Source organism: Hibiscus syriacus, unplaced genomic scaffold (assembly GCF_006381635.1).
Source record: "Hibiscus syriacus cultivar Baekdansim isolate YM2019G1 unplaced genomic scaffold, ASM638163v2 tig00110895_pilon, whole genome shotgun sequence".
Lineage (NCBI taxonomy): Eukaryota > Viridiplantae > Streptophyta > Magnoliopsida > Malvales > Malvaceae > Hibiscus > Hibiscus syriacus.
The window spans coordinates 79,801-98,758 of record NW_024062903.1 but is presented as its reverse complement, the minus strand read 5'-3'; the positions used below and the strand labels follow the sequence as shown (position 1 = coordinate 98,758).

General features: G+C 34.7%; 1 pseudogene; it reads right to left on the bottom strand.

Annotated features, from left to right (window-relative positions):
• Positions 1 to 6,251: 6,251 nt before the first annotated feature.
• LOC120145995 lies at positions 6,252 to 17,945 on the bottom strand (annotated as a pseudogene).
• Between the last annotated feature and the right edge of the window lie 1,013 nt (positions 17,946 to 18,958).

Here is an 18,958-nt window from a genome sequence, read left to right as displayed (position 1 = left end):
GTTAAAAAAATCGAACCAAACCGAAAAAATCAGTTTCAGTTTTTTCGGTTTTTTAACCATTCAATTTCGGTTTTGGTTTAAATTTTGAAAAATCATTTATTTCGGTTCGGTTTAATTTTTGGTTAAAAACCGAACCGAACTGAATACACCTCTAACATCAGCAACGTAATGCTTACCGTAAATGAGCTTGATCTGGCCAAGAATTCACTAACCGAGAGTTCGCGCTTCTTCTGAGAGTGAAGAGAATGCCTAAAAGTAGGGATATTGACACTCGAGTGAGCTCCAAACAACTTGGAGACTGCCTTCAAAATATCATTAGCATTCGTGAGGCTAATCAGGTACGGGAGAACTTTTGATGAAACAGTTGAAAGCAACCACGAGGCAAGCAGCTTGTACTACTGCCGATTAACAATAAACTGAGGGTTCTAAACCAATAACCACTCCCATGTGTTGATAAATTCATCAGGAGACTGCAAAAAATAGAAAACATATTTCAACAACCTTAAACTGTCCATGATCAAAAAGACTTTGTGCATCCGGAATAAATGTTTGAACCAAAACGCTAATGCCACACTACCAGAGACCCTTGAGTTTGGGAAATAGTAATGTTCTCCACACACTGATCATCAACATCATGAACCTCAAAAACAGAGGTTGAAACTTATACAACCCATCAGAAGTGCGCTTCCCGCGTAGTAACGTAGCATGAGGCTGGGAATCCTTCACAAGGCACTCAGATGAATGAAATTCAACAAAAACATTATTTTCACAAGTCAATTGTGAGATAGAATGTAAGTTTTTATTCATGGAATGAACACACAAAACATTGTCTAACTGTAAAACCCTAGACTTAGTAACCAACTTACCACGCTCAATATGAGTGATTGAAACTTCCTCACCATTACCCATAAGAAGAGAGTTGTTACTTGTATAAGGCATGTCAGAGTAAAGATTGGCCCGATCGTTGGTAATGTGATGTGTAGCACTAGAATTTGGATACCAACAGACATCTTTATCCATGGTGGAAGTAAATGCACATGAGAACCCCGAACGAGACTATTATTGTGAGACAAAAGGAATATGAGAAGTCGAAATAATAGGAGCAGATGTAGGATGAGAAAAACTAGCAAACCCATGCGAGGTGTAAGCAGATTTATGGGAAATATAAGCATTAATACAGTCGTTTCCAATTTCAAACTTAGCATTAAAACCACTGGTTCCAACACCCAACGGAGAATTAAAGAATAACGAGCCACCTAAAGAGATTCCTTGAAAAACCAATGTGACATGAACCCTAAAACCTTAATTAGGCATAACCAAGGACTTAGAATTCATAGCAGAATATGGCCTAAACTTTATGTCACATATGGCCTCACAGAAATAGCTGAAGGCTTGTATGCACTCAAACTAGGGATGAGCAACGAAATCGAGGAAATCAAAAAATCGACACGAACTGAGTAAAATGGTTCGACTCGATTTGGCATTATATGGTTTGGTTTTCGGTTCGGTTTAAAGTCTCAATTCTTTTGATTCAGTTATGTTCGGGTTTTCCATATGGAACTCATTTGTTCCATATTGAACCGAATATGCAATTTTTTTTTAAAAAAAGTATAGTTTCAAGTGATTTTTTCATTGAAAAACCGATAAATCGAACCGAACTGAAAAATCCAAACCGTTAAAAAAATCGAACCAAACCGAAAAAATCAGTTTCAGTTTTTTCGGTTTTTTAACCATTCATTTTCGGTTTTGGTTTAAATTTTGAAAAATCGTTTATTTCGGTTCGGTTTAATTTTTGGTTAAAAACCGAACCGAACTGAATACACCTCTAACATCAGCAACGTAATGCTTATCGTAAATGAGCTTGATCTGGCCAAGAATTCACTAACCGAGAGTTCGCGCTTCTTCTGAGAGTGAAGAGAATGCCTAAAAGTAGAGATATTGACACTCGAGTGAGCTCCAAACAACTTGGAGACTGCCTTCAAAATATCACTAGCATTCGTGAGGTTAATCAGGTACAGGAGAACTTTTGATGAAACAGTTGAAAGCAGCCACGAGGCAAGCAGCTTGTACTACTGCCGATGAACAAGAAACTAAGGATTCTAAACCAATAACCACTCCTATGTGTTGATAAATTCATCAGGAGACTGCAAAAAATCGAAAACATATTTCAACAACCTTAAACCGTCCATGATCAAAAAGATTTGGTGCTTCCGGAATAAATGTTAGAACCAAAACGCTGATGCCACACTACCAGAGACCCTTGAGTTTGGGAGAAATAGTATTTTTCTCCACACATTGATCATCAACATCATGAACCTCGAAAAACAGAGGTTGATACTTATACAACCCATCAGAAGTACGCTTCCCGCGTAGTAACGTAGCATGAGGCTGGGAATCCTTCACAAGGCACTCAGATGAATGAAATTCAACAAAAACATTATTTTCACAAGTCAATTGTGAGATAGAATGTAAGTTTTTATTCATGGAATGAACACACAAAACATTGTCTAACTGTAAAACCCTAGACTTAGTAACCAACTTACCACGCTCAATATGAGTGATTGAAACTTCCTCACCATTACCCATAAGAAGAGAGTTGTTACTTGTATAAGGCATGTCAGAGTAAAGATTGGCCCGATCGTTGGTAATGTGATGTGTAGCACTAGAATTTGGATACCAACAGACATCTTTATCCATGGTGGAAGTAAATGCACATGAGAACCCCGAACGAGACTATTATTGTGAGACAAAAGGAATATGAGAAGTCGAAATAATAGGAGCAGATGTAGGATGAGAAAAACTAGCAAACCCATGCGAGGTGTAAGCAGATTTATGGGAAATATAAGCATTAATACCGTCGTTTCCAATTTCAAACTTAGCATTAAAACCACTGGTTCCAACACCCAACGGAGAATTAAAGAATAACGAGCCACCTAAAGAGATTCCTTGAAAAACCAATGTGACATGAACCCTAAAACCTTAATTAGGCATAACCAAGGACTTAGAATTCATAGCAGAATATGGCCTAAACTTTATGTCACATATGGCCTCACAGAAATAGCTGAAGGCTTGTATGCACTCAAACTAGGGATGAGCAACGAAATCGAGGAAATCAAAAAATCGACACGAACTGAGTAAAATGGTTCGACTCGATTTGGCATTATATGGTTTGGTTTTCGGTTCGGTTTAAAGTCTCAATTCTTTTGATTCAGTTATGTTCGGGTTTTCCATATGGAACTCATTTGTTCCATATTGAACCGAAATATGCAATTTTTTAAAAAATATTATAGTTTCAAGTTATTTTATCATTGAAAACCCGATAAATCGAACCGAACTGAAAAACTAGAACTGTTAAAAAAACTGAACCGAAAAAATCGGTTTCGATTTTTTCAGTTTTTTAACCATTCAGTTTCGGTTTAAATTTTGAAAAATCGTTTATTTCGGTTCGGTTTAATTTTTGGTAAAAAACTGAACCGAACTGAATACTCCTCTAATTCAGGCCATTAACCCCAACAAATCCAGCTGGATAAAGCACATGAGTCAAACACCTGAGTAAGAATCGTCGGGCTACCGTGAACAAAGTTTATCAATCATCACTTTGACTACCATCGGTGCGAGAGTTCCTCGAGGAATGCCCCTGAAACGTATGATCAAATCGATAGTAACACTTTTGTACTAGATGCCCATATTTTCCACATAACTGACATTGTGGTTTATTATTAAAACATCCACGACCGCGACCACATCCACCATCATCACGATTTCTTTGAGACACATATTTCGATTCAAAGGATAGATGAAACTCGGATGATTTCTTCCCAGCATAACCATCATTCTCATTATGTGAGGCAACATTTGCATGAACAAATGCACTATTATTGAAAACTCCTTATGCCTTGCTTCACAATTGGAAATATGTCCGTTAGTGGACAAGGTCATCGTCTCCTTCAAAGCAATAGCAAAAAAAATCAAATCAATAAAAAGTCCCGCAAGATTGACACTAACATGTTTATATTCTGTGGTAACAACATCAGCAGCGTAAAGCTTATCGTAAATGACCTTGATCTGGCTAAGAATTCACTAACCGAGAGTTCACGCTTCTTCTGAGAGTGAAGAGAATGCCTAAAAGTAGAGATATTGGCACTCGAGTGAGCTCCAAACAACTTGGAGACTGCCTTCAAAATATCACTAGCATTCGTGAGGCTAATCAGGTACGGGAGAACTTTTGATGAAACAGTTGAAAGCAGCCACGAGGCAAGCAACTTGTACTACTGCCGATGAACAAGAAACTGAGGGTTCTCAACCAATAACCACTCCCATGTGTTGATAAATTCATCAGGAGACTGCAAAAAATCGAAAACATATTTCAACAACCTTAAACCGTCCATGATCAAAAAGACTTAGTGCTTCCGGAATAAATGTTAGTCGATGATACAAATTTAAATGTTTTATCCGAACAATAATTATTTATTTAAAAGTAAAATCTCTAAAATTGTTAACGTTTTATAAGCAATTCGAGTCACCATCAATAGTTTACATTCAAACATTGTGGTTTTAAAATGAATTTTGTTAACAAATATTAAACAATAAAATTTCGGTCAACTATTACTGTTTTCATTGGTTGATGATATAATTAAAAACTTATTTAATTAGGATTAACGAGTGGGGACGAGAAGACAAGTTGGATTGAGCAGCAACTTGGAAGATACGTCCAAGAAACGCGCGTGGTGGGAGAGTGTGACACGGACATATTCTATTTAAAGTCAAATGACGTCATGTAGATTTAAAACTTAAAATTACCTAAAGTTAAACATTTCTCACATAAACCTTAAAAAATGAATTATGTTTCTTTCCTCGTAGAGCTAGCCATTAAATAAACTGAACGCTCAGCGAACCGTTAATGAACTGTGCGGTGGGAAGTTTGTTTATGTTCATTTATTTATTAAATGAACGAACATGAACAAGATTTTGTGTTCGTTTAATTAAATGAACGAACACGAACAAAGGGCTCGTTCGTTCATTTACGTTCGTGAACGTTCGATTATATGTTCATTTTTGTTCGTTCATTTATGTTCGAACAGATGACAAGTTGAATATGTTACGAAGATTATTGAAGTTGTTCGGATTTCAAGAAGATTGTTTTATTGAACAAATTAACTTTAAGACTTTATTCTGTTCATGTAGCTTATTTTATGATTTATGTATGTTTTTGTCGTATTCGAACAAATTAACTCTAAAGTTACAGGTTATATTAATGAATTTTAAGTTGTTATTCTTGTTGTTTACTTTTTTTACATTCATTTATTGTGTTCGAATAAGTTTGTTTTTTGTGTTTGAGTTGTTCATTTATGTTCGTTTATTGTGTTCGTTTATGTTAGTTTATGTTCGTTCGTTCACATTCGTTTATGTTCGTTTATCATTTAAATGAACGAACATGAACAAGCTATATTCCTTAATGAACGAACATGAACAAAAAAATTTTGTTCGTTTATGTTCGTGTTCGTTTATTTATTAAATGAACGAACATGAACATACGTTCGTTCGTGTACGTTCATTCGTGTGCGTTCGGTTCGTTTACAGACCTACCCAGAGCCCTAATATTATTCGACTCTTTCTTTCTCAAATTTAGTTGGATCTCCTTTTTTTTTCTCCTAAAAATAATTATGTACTTTTGATTGTTGAATTTAAGAATGAACGTTCAATTAAATGGAGTCAAATCAAGTCAAAAATCTTGAGTTTATGTTAAACTTAATTATAAATATTTATGATATTATTTAATTACAATTAAATGATTTTTTATAACTATATATAATACATTTACATTTCTTCATACTTTTGTCATACGTGATATACATAAATCATATAGAGTTGAAGGAAACTTAAAAACCACTCCACAAATTATTAAAAATTTCAAGTTACTATTTCAAGTTGTATTTTAAGACTCGATTTGAACTTAAAAATTTTTCAAGTAGAATCAAGTTTATAAAATTATAAATTGAAATTAATTTGAATATAGTTATCTTAAGCCGGGTCAAAAAAAATTCGAATTAAATTAAGTTTTGTTCACCTCTACTTGATTCCATGTTATATAGACGAGAGAGTATCTCCTCAAATTATGGTACTGTAGGTTGGAATGACACTACCTGGACTTGGATTTCCTTGTATTTATTTGGGTCTTTATGTAAAATAAATTTGCAAAGGAGACTAGAATTACACCTCATATTTTACATAAAATGTATTCATCTACTTCATGCATGCAACAGTGTTATAAATTTGTATTCAAAGTTGAAGTTAATAATAGCATCAATATTATAGATCATATCCAATATATATATTAATGAATAACAGGTTCCCCAGCAGTCGTGGGAACAGGTTCCCACGCAGTCGTGGGAACATGTCCCCCATCACCCTTCCACTGCAGGCAGGTTCTCAACGCAATCGACCTTTATCTGCAAGAAACAATCCATTGAATACTAGAATTGAATTGAATCTATATAATTCAGGGACGGATTGCAGTATTTTGTTTTAACGGGTAAATTTATAAAATTTTATAGGAGAAGAAAATATTATCAATAAAAAAATATAACAATAAATCTAAAATTTCATCGGTATTGAAAAACCAAACCTTGCCATGTCCACGTTGAAACTCCAAGGTTATTTTAAATGACATGTTGTAGATGCCTTGGAAAATCTCTTCACATAGCACCACCTGCAACTTTCGTTCATGTAAGAAAAATAACCCATGAAAGGGGAGCAATTCTAGAAGCACATTATAAGGTCAGTTGAAACAACCTATAATCGATTCCTTCCATATGATCCTACAAAACAATACGTATTGCCGGACGCAGGATTTTATTTAATATTAGGACACTAATTTTGTTTTATAAGAAATGAAGGCATATTAAGAAATTTCATACTCCGAGAATAAGAAAACAACAAATAACTGCATCAGATAACACTAACTTAGGAACAGAGACTTTGCATCAATGTTAATCTCCTAAATCAACAAGTTCATAATTCATACTCAAAATGATCAAAACTTAACTGTATGGGGTGACATACTGTCGGAGGAAAGCAACGGACATCCAATGCATCTCTAATATAGTTTTCCTGCAATAAAATGCAACCTTGAGATATTATACACAGCACACTGCAAATTAAGACGTACGATAAGTTGAGCATTCGCAATGACTATCAAACAACGCAACTCCACTGCTAAGTTGGAGGGGACTAGAACTGTTCATAAAGCAACAAAAATCTTACACAAAGATACGATAACAGCTCGCAGAAACTGTCACTCATACACAAGTACACGGATACACAAAGCTTCATTCGATGAAAAAATCCGACAAGAGATTTAGCCAATCATTGATTAGTAAGTACAACAAATCCGTCAGTGGATTTCTTAAGTCAAAACTTACTTGTGAGTTCAATATTTGATGGATGACCGACTTGTCTTCATCCAAGGACTCAAAGTAGACCCCCACCATATCTGTCGGCTCAAGGCCAGCTTTTCTTCCGTGTTTTTGAATCCTATTAACAACCTGCAATAAATTTATAGTTAAAATGTCGAATGTGTCAAAAATATTACCAAAAAAAATTCAACTGGCTTTCTCCATAATAAAGAAACAAATCTAGTTAACCAGAATCTGGTATTATCAACAAAATAGGTCATCACATTTCAACAACACAATGCTAAACAAAAGGAATAGAAAGAAGATAATACTAAGTACCACATCCTTTTGAATTAGAATTAATGATGTTTTTTAGCACCATGTTTATCTACCTCACGTGCAATGCCAGCTTCAAACAAAGATTCATCTGGCCGTAAATCCAAAACCACCAAAACATCACCTGACAGAAATGCAAGGAAAAGAGTTATCAGAAGCAGACGTGTAGTAGTAGCATTAGTCCTATGTTGTTTAGGAGTCTTTTATGAAAGATAAGTCTTAGGAGTCTTTGTAACCTAGATAGAAATTTATCTTTAGAAAGAAAAGTCCTCTAAGAAGTCAGCAACTCAGTCTATTTAAACATGTAATCTCCCACTTCAATTTTTAGATATTTTTTGCATTAACTCAATTATTTTGTCCTTCTCTTGATTTATTCTCTTAATATTACTACAAAAGTATTTTCATAACATCAGTTTATCGAAAGATACTTTTCCATTTCAATAGGAATAAGTCTCCAATCAGAATGACATTAATAATCCTCACCATCTCCAGCTGCATCCTCTTTATCTGTCATGCCATCAGGATGTTTAAATTCCCGCACAAGCTGAACAATTTTGAAACAAATAAAACATTTATTAACACAGCGCATCTTTACCTACACCATTCTTGGCCAAGCACATCAAATAAATATAAAAACTTTAAGCAATCGAGAGGATTCAGCCTACACCTCTTATTGAAGAATGTACAGCACGGATAAGAGCCAAGAAGTAAAAAAAATAGCGAGACAGTTAAATTGATCCCTTCAGTGTTTCGATTGATGCATCAATATAAAATACTAAACAAAAGAAACATCGAACAATATGAACAAATACAGTAAATTTCACTTAATAAAAAGCTTTGCAGAACAACCCTTCACATGACAGCATAAGTTAGCATACCTTAATATCTGTCAGCTTCAAACAGTGTGTAGCAATAGTCACCTCTCCAGCTTTCTCAAATGCTAAGATATCTTCCTGAGACATGGCTTTAACTTCCTTGGCAACAGCTCCCATAGATTTCCCTAGTCGCTTACCTAACACGCTGCAAGATATAATAGAGTAAGCAAATAATAAGGTTTTGAACCTAGTTGAATACCCTACCCCGCTCCTCTCAATTGAATGGAGAGGGAAGTGGAGAATAAAGGGGCTGTAACAAGTTCCATACCCAAAATCAGGCTCTGCACGAACAGATGCATACTTCAAAGTGTCTTTACATGTAACAAGAGACCTTATATTGAGCTCCTCCAGTACATACTAAATGAAGAGAACATGGGGGAAAAGACGAGAAAAATCAGATTCAAGAAAAACATGGAAAATATTTTTATTTTTTTTGATAGGAATAGAAGGCCTCAATAAAACCCCCTTCGTGATTAACGGAACTTAAAAATAGTTCCTTAATCCGCACAAGGAGGAAAAGAGTGCCCTAGGATTCATTAAACTCAGATATGACAAAGTAATACAAACTAATCTCCCTCAAGAGATACAAAACCAGAAAGAAACAGCCCTTAACAGAATTCTGAAGGGCATTTAAATAATAATAATAACCTTAACATTAGATCAATTCGAATTCTGATTGCCATTATGCTACAGGGAAATTTTTCATGCGTTTGATTCACTTTCTCCTTTCTACTTAAATGATCATCTAATATAGCTGCATCATATCCTTAGAAATGCAAACAATTGGAAACAACTTGCAATCAACAAAAGAAAACTTCTTTTCTTTTCTTAGATTCCCTTCACGGTTTTCCCATTCGATTCCCCCCTAAAGAAAAAGGTATTACATGCGTGCATATAATATTACATATAATAAAAACCCTGAAAGCTTCTTTGAAAAATTGAAGAATTCTGTAATGCCTTCCAATGAATAACAAAGAGAGAACAAGTAGAACAACAGGAATTTATTAAATTAAGAAAAAAACTGAAGATTCCACACTGCTCACGCACCTCTCTTAATCTGCCAGCTATGTCATCAAGAAAGTCCTCATCTGGGTGAACAACTATCATCTCCCTAAATTACAAAGAACGAATGGGTAAGAGACTACAGAAAGAGCAGAAACATATAAGAGAAATATCAGCAAGAGACAGCTTATAAGCAGACCTCAGAGGTGTTTTGAGAGGCTTGATGTGACGCTCACGAATGTTGCGGGCAAGATCAATTATCTTCATCATCCTTGTCACACTTTCTTCAATTCGATCCCCCCTCTTAAGACACCAATGACATTAAATTCAGTAAAATTTATAGTAGAATGAAACTTCATAATTAAGAAAATAAACCATTAATGAACTATACAGACCAGCTTATGTTAGCATAATTACAACAAAAATGAACAATACCTTTCCTTCTTCCTGAGGAAATCTACAAAAATGGATGCTTTCCTCTGCTCCATCACTGACTTTTCTCATGTTTTGATAAAGAACCTCAGTGAAGAACGGTGTAAAGGGAGCCATAACCTTACATGAAGTTAGAAGCACCTAAAACCATTGTACAAAGTTCTAAGCATGTAAATAGTGATATGATCATTACTGAATGCATAATAACAGATTAGAAGCAATAAATCGCCGGTAAGAAAATGAAACGATAGTACATACATTATAAAGTGTGGAGAGTGCCATACGGCAGTCTTCCTCTCCAGAACGGCCTTTCAGTCTCTTACGGTTGAATCTCATATATATTTGTGAGGTTGTCAAGAAACTTCAAAAGATATGGAACCACCTACAAATATATATACACATACATTCTTTTCAGTTTTACAGTGATATAATAGATGTACAAGAAACTAATGCATAGCATCTACTGAAAGAAGGTAATCTCAAATGTGCTACGGTAGTGTTATTCTCTCACAGAATTCTTAAATCTTAAAATGCTGGTATGGACCGAAAAAGTTGCTAAGCTGATGCCAACACTGAATGCTAAAAGTGGGAAATCTATATCAAACACCAGATATATGTTGCCAAAATTTCTAAATTGACTTTAGTATTAAATTCAATGTCTCTCATATTGATATATACGCAAGGAAATTCCAAGAGGTTATGTTGGTTTATAGACAGAACCGTATAAAGTCGATAAGCATCCATTTCCTCTCGAACAAAGTGAACAAGACTTTGAGTTGCAGAATTTATCCATTGATCAAGCACATTAGATGACATCTGAAGAACAGTGACAGCAATAGGAACAAATGGGGCAGAACCCTCATGCTCGAGTCTTTTAGCATTTTGAACAAGAAACCTATACGCATTATACCAAGGGAGGAAGACATCTTTGACCTGGGAAGATATCAAGGTAAGGGATTAAGAAAATAAATGTCAGAAATATGCAACAGAACACCCAAAACTAACTATAAGGAAACAATAAGATGATAAAAAATATCTTCTCAGAAGCAAGAGCTGGTACATAGCAGGCAACAAACAGAAAATACTCACAACACGAAAAACTCCTTCCTTTTTAAAACGTAAGGTCTCAGCCCGAACAACCGGGGAGTTCATAAGGTACAATCGTAAAGCATCCTATAAGATCAAGAGAAGATTTAAGACGTGAATAATGGAACAAAGTTCATGTAACTAATATATATATATATATATATATATATAGAGAGAGAGAGAGAGAGAGAGACTGAAAAAGAGGATTGAGAAAATAGCCTGAATATAGTGAACAATTTTTTAAAAATAAATATATACAGATAATGACTTACAGCGCCATAGTCATTAATGACATCTGTGGGTTCAGGATAATTTTTCAACCTTTTACTCATCTTCTTTCCGTCGTCAGCAAGGACAAGCCCAGTGCAAATGAGATTTCTAAATGCAGGTTTCCCAAATAAAGCAGTTGACAACACCATGAGAGTGTAAAACCTACCAGATTTAAAGAAAGAAAAAATGTTATAGAACCAAACTTCAGTCACAAAACTTCTTAAGAGGGTTAAACAGGAGGGGAAAGGTTCACATAAAAAGTTAATCAAATCATCACCTAATAACGACTACTCATTCGAGAACCAAAATATGAAACAAATAATAAACAAATGTACCCTCCTACGCAATCAACATGAAATGGAAAATAAAATTTTAACAGAATCCCCTTCATAACGGACATTGGAAGGAAGAAAAGAGTACCTCAAAAATTTATTACTAAAATTACCAAGTACACCAAGAGTTCAACACAACCAATTACAATCAGAAAACATCCACCAAATAAATGACCAGAATATTCAAACGAAACACAATAGTGTCCATTCCCTACTTAGCAAGACTTTACCCAATCTTACAAAATTACCCGTGTCCAACACTTGGATATTGTATAATTAGAAAAACGTAGAAAAATCTAGCCACACCCATGTACCCGACACTTAAACAAAAAAAATCAAGAAAACTTCTATCAAAAAAAATCAAGAAAATTCATCAACTCAATGCTCATTTGGTTTGCAAAATGGTCAAAATGCATAAGATCAACTCAATCCACATGTACTCTAAAATCTAGTAATAATGAATAACAGATCAAACAGTAGGGAACAAACCATCCACGAGTTTGATCTAGTCCTTCGCCACAAAGTGCCCAGGAAAATTTTTCTCAAAAAGTTCAATGTTCTCAAATGGATAGTGGATGTAAGCATAAGGCATTGATCCACTCTCAAACCAACAATCAAATACCTGCAAAAATAATTCAGCATAATTAACTATAGAAAAGACTGATGCTAACGCATAAAGAAAAAAAAGCAATAGGAACTAAGAAATGAAGGTGTTTAGCAGAAGCTGCATCTAAAAATTACTAACTCCAATAATATGCAGTCAGCTCAAAATTAAAATTGATCAACTTGATGGGGTTGGATACTAGATCAGAATTCAACAACATAGAATCTGATAGTTACTAATAATAAATAACAGCTCTTTGCATAAAAAGAACCTAAACTGAGTAACCTTACATCATCTATACGTCGTAGCACACCGAACTCTGGACCACGGGAAGAAGGTATAGTGATATGATCAATCTTGTCACGATGGAGATCAAAGACCTGAAATAATAAATTGAATTATACACCAACCACAAATTTCTTAGCCAAATATTTTCAATAGCAAAATAAATATAGAAACTGTAATACTTCCAAGAGACTTAAACGGAGAAAAAATTAAGGTGGTGCCACGAGTATGCAAAGTGAAACAAACTGAGGATCATCATCCATTTAGAATTTCAGAAAATGCTTGAAACTAACCACATAATAAGGCATCCGTAATTGGCACATATATACTGCTAAAGGCACAGGGATCAATGAACAAAATAATATATTTCTCTTTCTATTAAAGGATTTAGTTAAGGTCTTAACTTGTCAAGACTGCACTTAAACAGAACCAATTCCCATTTATGTCAAATAAATAAAATGGTAAGTACAGAAGAAGGAAAGTTTTAAATCTATCATGACAATCCCCAGCCAAGGAGAAAAGGAGGACCAATGTGGAAAGAAAAGGGACAAAAATAAATATAGAGAGGCCAGCAACACCTACCTTCCTAAAGAATAACATCTTAGACATGTTAAAACTGAGAAGAAAAGAAAGCCAAACCTTAGCCCCAGAAAGCCTTTCAAGTTTTTCCACCGAATCCATGACTATCTCTTCCTCACCATCTTCACTAATCCACACAGGGATTGGAGTGCCCCAAAATCTACTACGACTAATAGCCCAGTCTCTTGCATTTTCCAGCCAATTGTGAAAACGTTTATCCTGTAAAATGACAAGAAGCACTAAAGAAGGTCACATTCTAAAACAAACATGAAAACAAGATAAATATTTAATCTGCCTCTGAGGCATTGTTAAGCTTTTCATTGAGCTAAATCCAGACCCATGCAAACAGAATGAATACACCAGACCAATTGAACAAACTTCAAGTAAAAAGAATAATATTAACAGACATTTAATAGGGTCATCTAACCTTCACATAACCAGGTACCCAGTAAGTCTGTTTGTTGTTGTCCAATAATTGCTCTTTCAGCTCTTCCACCTTCACAAACCTATAATATGATACAGGACTTAACTATAATAGAGCAGAAAACGAAAAGAAAGAAGCAAGATCATAATTTCCAGTCCATGTACGTAAAGATATCAATAGTTGCCTATAGATAAATACACAAAGTAGAAACGAGCAAAATATTAGATAATTAATGACCACCGCATGAGTTTTCTGGTGCAAAGCAAACTTTAAATGCCTTCGCAAAATAAAGTATGTGGAACTTATGCAACAAAAGTTGTAAATCATTTCAATAACTACAGAACTTTTTCCTAGTCAGTGATTAACTTTAAATGATTTCTTCGCTTCACATGTCTCAATTTAGGCCATCTTCCCTGTTCAGCAGAAAACCTTGTTACGTGAAGAAAGGCAAAAATGCAAAATCCATAAATCATCAAAGCCTGAAGCCTACTTGCCCATTCCATGTAGAAACAAAATGTTTACACCAACTCAAAATTGTTTATTTATGCACAAACTGACATAACTCAAAAGCCACTCATAGGATAAGCTTCTATTTCTCGAAACTGCAATTCAACTTAAAAGAACTTGTGATGATCATGTTTACAGCACAAAAAATTCAACTATCGAAAACTTAATTTGATGAACATTTTTCCATGAAACAACCTTTTTCAACCAATGCTCCTCAAGGGATTTATAAGAATATATAGCATGTCTCTATGATTCCAGAAAAATCAGGTCAACCAAGGGATTTACCCTTTGTAAAGCTAGCATCAACAGGATTGATAATTAAACGAGCCAACAACTGAAATTAATATATAAGTTGATTTTGAAAAAAAAAATATTAAAGTGAAGGCATGACAAAACAGTCATTAGAGGAATATAGCTTAAACTTTTATTTAGCGAAGCTGTAAACTAGGGTTCTTATTCTTTCTGAATAAGAGTGAATCAAACATACCAGCTTGGAAGAGCTCTATAAATAAGAGGTGTATCAGATCTCGGACAAAAAGGGTAGTCATGTGTAAAGGTTCCATACTTAACAAGCCTGCCTTTAGCCTGAGAAATAAAGGATGAGATAGGTGAAGTTATGGAGAAAGAAAAATGCATAAAACCTAGTAAGAAACAAATCTTAGGAAATATCAACAAGACTCCTCTTTTTTTGGGTAGTACAACCATCAACACTAGCTTTATATGTGCATCAGAAGCCATGGATTCAACATAAGGTCTTACATGACACTATCAACAAACATAGGAGCTCCAAAAAGGGTTATAAACAATTATCTTAAGTTGTCGTAGATGCTCCACGGTTTTCCTCTTTCTTTTAGTAATTATGGTGTCAAATTCATGTTTAGCCAAACAAAAACACAAATTTTTGCATCAATCTGACCTTCACTACTTCAATGATAGCCTTATCAGCATCCTTAACATAGTGCCCACTAAAATCAGCAATTTTCCCAGTAAAGCAACCATCATCATCAACTGCTACAATCAGATTCTCATCCTACATGCCAAAATTAGATAAATAAATGGTAAAAGAAGTAAAAAGAAGGGTGATATTAATCTGAGATTTTTTTTTTTGATAAATAGGAAGGCCTCATTAAAAACCCCCTTCATATCTGTCAAGCAACAAGAGTGTCTCAACGGAGATTGGAAGAAGGAAAACAGTGCCTTAAAATTTTATTGCATAAATACCAAGTACAAGAAGAGTACAATACGACCATCTCAACAATGATATGGTGAATAAAATAAATAAAGCTTATTGCAGGATTCCTGATGAATTCTTCAATTTCTTTCGGAAGAAAATGTTATGAACCCATCTCTCATGTTCCATGGACAACCAGAGCATAAATTTCATAACAGAAAAGTATTAATTTTGCAAAAACCATCAAGCAAGAACATTACCGAGGCATGAACGCCAAATAAAAAATTCAAAATATGTATCAACTTGTACATCAAAATATAAGACTAAACAATCATAATAGCTGGAGGAAATCCACTCAGATTAAGTACTTAAGAGCAAACCTTATTGATTATTTCATTTTTAGTACAAACACGGTAATCATCTTCACCAAATGCAGGAGCACAGTGTACAATTCCAGTACCGCTATCATCTTTCACATAGTTGTCAGCTATTACCCTAAAAGCAACATCTGAAAACTCCAAGAAGTAGTTGAACAATGGTTCATACCTGCAACACACGTTCCCTCTTAGTATCCTAATACAAAGAAGCTGCATTGGCTCAAACCAATTTAAATACCACAAAAGACAGTAATGAGTTTTAATGTTCTCTAGAACATTAGAGCTGGCAGCCAAATATCGATCGCCGGCTCTGCAGCTTTTATATATTCCACTTAATGTTGCACATGCTGCAATTCATTCCTACTTGTGAAGACCAATTGCTTTATAATATAGCATACTAGAGATCACCCAGACAGGGATCCTTAATGCATGAACCAAGGTGCCTAAAGCAAGATATCACCGCTTAATAATTCCCAAAAGAACTGCTTGGATGCAGACCATACAAAGTTATTTTATAGTCAGCTACAACCAAAAACAGAACTATAAGTATGAATACTCACTTTTTCCCCACTAATGAAGCCCCAGAAAATTTTTCTAAGACCTCAAAGGAATCAGCTGCAGAATCTTTAGTCTTTTCACCAGAAGTTCCTTTGCTCTTAGATTTCTTGGAACCACCAGAAGATTCATTAGACGAATTTGACTTTGGTTTCTCAGTTGGAAGCTCAGATAACCTTGACTCAGCAACCACATAGATTTTTCCAGAGTACTTATTGCGGACCTGAAATATAATTACAAAACCCATGTCTTCAGGAAGAAAGTCATATCTACGTCCTGCGTGCAGGCATGCATTAAAAATAAAAGAAGATGCAACTATTTGTGCCCCATGCATCAACCAAGAAAGTGCTAGGAAAAGGAAAAACTATTCATGCACTTCAATATTATAATCCCACTCCTTTTGTAAAAGCTCCATCTATTTGAATGGAAGAGCTATTTAAAAACTTCAGTGATAAAATATAAAGTAAGCAATTATGAACATGCATGATGGAGCAGCGGATTTTCCAGGACAGGAGTGAATCAAATAACAAAGTTACAAGCAGTACACAGCATCATGTATAAACTAAAACTAAGAGTATGCATTGATTAAACCCAAAATGATGTAGATATGACATGATAAAAACAGCTCGACCATCTAGTGCTGATGACCTAAATAGATAACAAGTGGAAGGCAACAGACCTTCACATAGACAAAATTTGCGTTGACGCAGAGAGCAAGATTACTAGGAAGGGTCCATGGGGTTGTCGTCCAAGCCACAAAAGCAGCATTATCTGGATCACCAACTATGGGGAAAGCCACCATTATTGCAGGATCAGACACAGACTGCACATTCAAGAGTCCGTTGGGTTAAAAGAGGTGAAAACAGAATTTGTATTGAGCTTGGAACATTTCTGAAAGGTCATCAGCGAACTAATAGACCAAATTGTCATAGGAACTCAAGTAAGAATAACTAGAGAGAGATTAAAACGAAGTAAAATACCTTGTAGTTCTCTTTTTTATCGACTTCATTATTAGATAGCGGGGTCTTGCACCCGGTACTGTAAGGCATGACCTACAGGACAACAACCTTGTTAATAAAGAAACTGTAATGGAAAGCAAAAGCAAGGAAAAAAATGGAATGTAATTCTAAACAGACCTTAAATGCTTTATAGGTGAGTTTCTTTTTATACAGCTCGGCAAAGACCCACCACACAGACTCCATGTACTTCATATCCATAGTCTTATAACCGTTCTTGAAATCAATCCAACGCCCAGACCTGGTAACGGTCTTCTCCCAAACCTCGGAACACTGAATGACAAAATTCCGACACTCCTCGTTGTACTTATCAATTCCCATCTTGAGAATCTGATCACGGCGCTTAATTTCGAGCTTCTCGTCAACCTTTTGCTCTACAGGGATACCATGGCAGTCCCAACCGAAGCGACGGATGACATGGTGACCAGTCATTGACTTGTAGCGAGTGAAGATGTCTTTTATGGTCCCAATAAGGACGTGACCGTAATGAGGCTCTCCGGAGGCGAAGGGCGGGCCGTCGTAAAAGACGTATTTCGGCATGTTTTCAGTGCGATCAAGCTGACCCTTAAAAGCATCTGTTTGATACCAGTACGAGAGTATACGCTCCTCTTCAGAAGGGAAGCAGAACTCCTTTCCCTCGCACACCTCCTCCATTTGATTCTTCTCTTGTTCCTGGTTTTTCTTTTTCTTTGAAAGCTTAAGATGGCGGCGGCGAAGCTAAGAAAAAGACGGGAAAAGAATTGTATACTCCTCTAGTTAATAGGTCACAATTTGTAAAAAGGAAAAAAATAATTAATATAAAATTACATAATTAATGTAATACTTTATTACTTTTAATAAATGAGATGAGTTATATTTTCTGATATTATTTAAAAATTTAAAAAATATTTTTATTAATATTTTTCAATAAAATGCATAATAAATATATAATATCAATAAATGATATTGGTTGATATTTTTGGATATTATTAAAAAATTTAAAATCTTTTTCATAAATATTTTTAAACAACCTTTATAAAAATATAAAGTCAAAAAAATAAATTTCATTTCATTTAATTATTCATAGTTTCTTTAATATATGAATTGTAACTATTCAAACATCATATTTTAGATTAATATTTTTAATTTTCTTTAATCAATTTTTTAATAATATGAGATGATCAAAATGTAGTATTTTTTAATAATTTTTTTTATTAAAACGATATTAGTAGGGGTGGCAACGGGGAGGGCGGGGACGGTTTTGCATTACCCATTCCGTCCTCAACACTTGCGGGTACGATTTTGGGAATCTCCATTATATATTTCGTGGATTTTTTTGTCCTCATACCCATCCCTTACAGATCAATGCGAGTTTTGGTTAATCCTCATCCAAAAATAAGTAAACAAACATTTTTTAAATCAATGCAACACTTGAAACTTGTAAAATATATTTATATTGTCTCTAATTTATCTCTATCTACAATATGAAAGTTTCAAACGTTAATATTCATCTAACACCTAATGTATATGTACAATCTTAATCATTTTCAATATCAACAAATCAATGTATATGAAATGAGAAAAATCTAAACTTCAATTTTAGTTCCTTTGAGATGTAATAGTGGCAACACGTAATCTCACATTTATTTTTCGAGGATCCTACTGTTATTTTTGTAAAATATCGAGGATTCCTATGATTATTTTTCAAGATCCCCACGTTTATTCACACGAGTA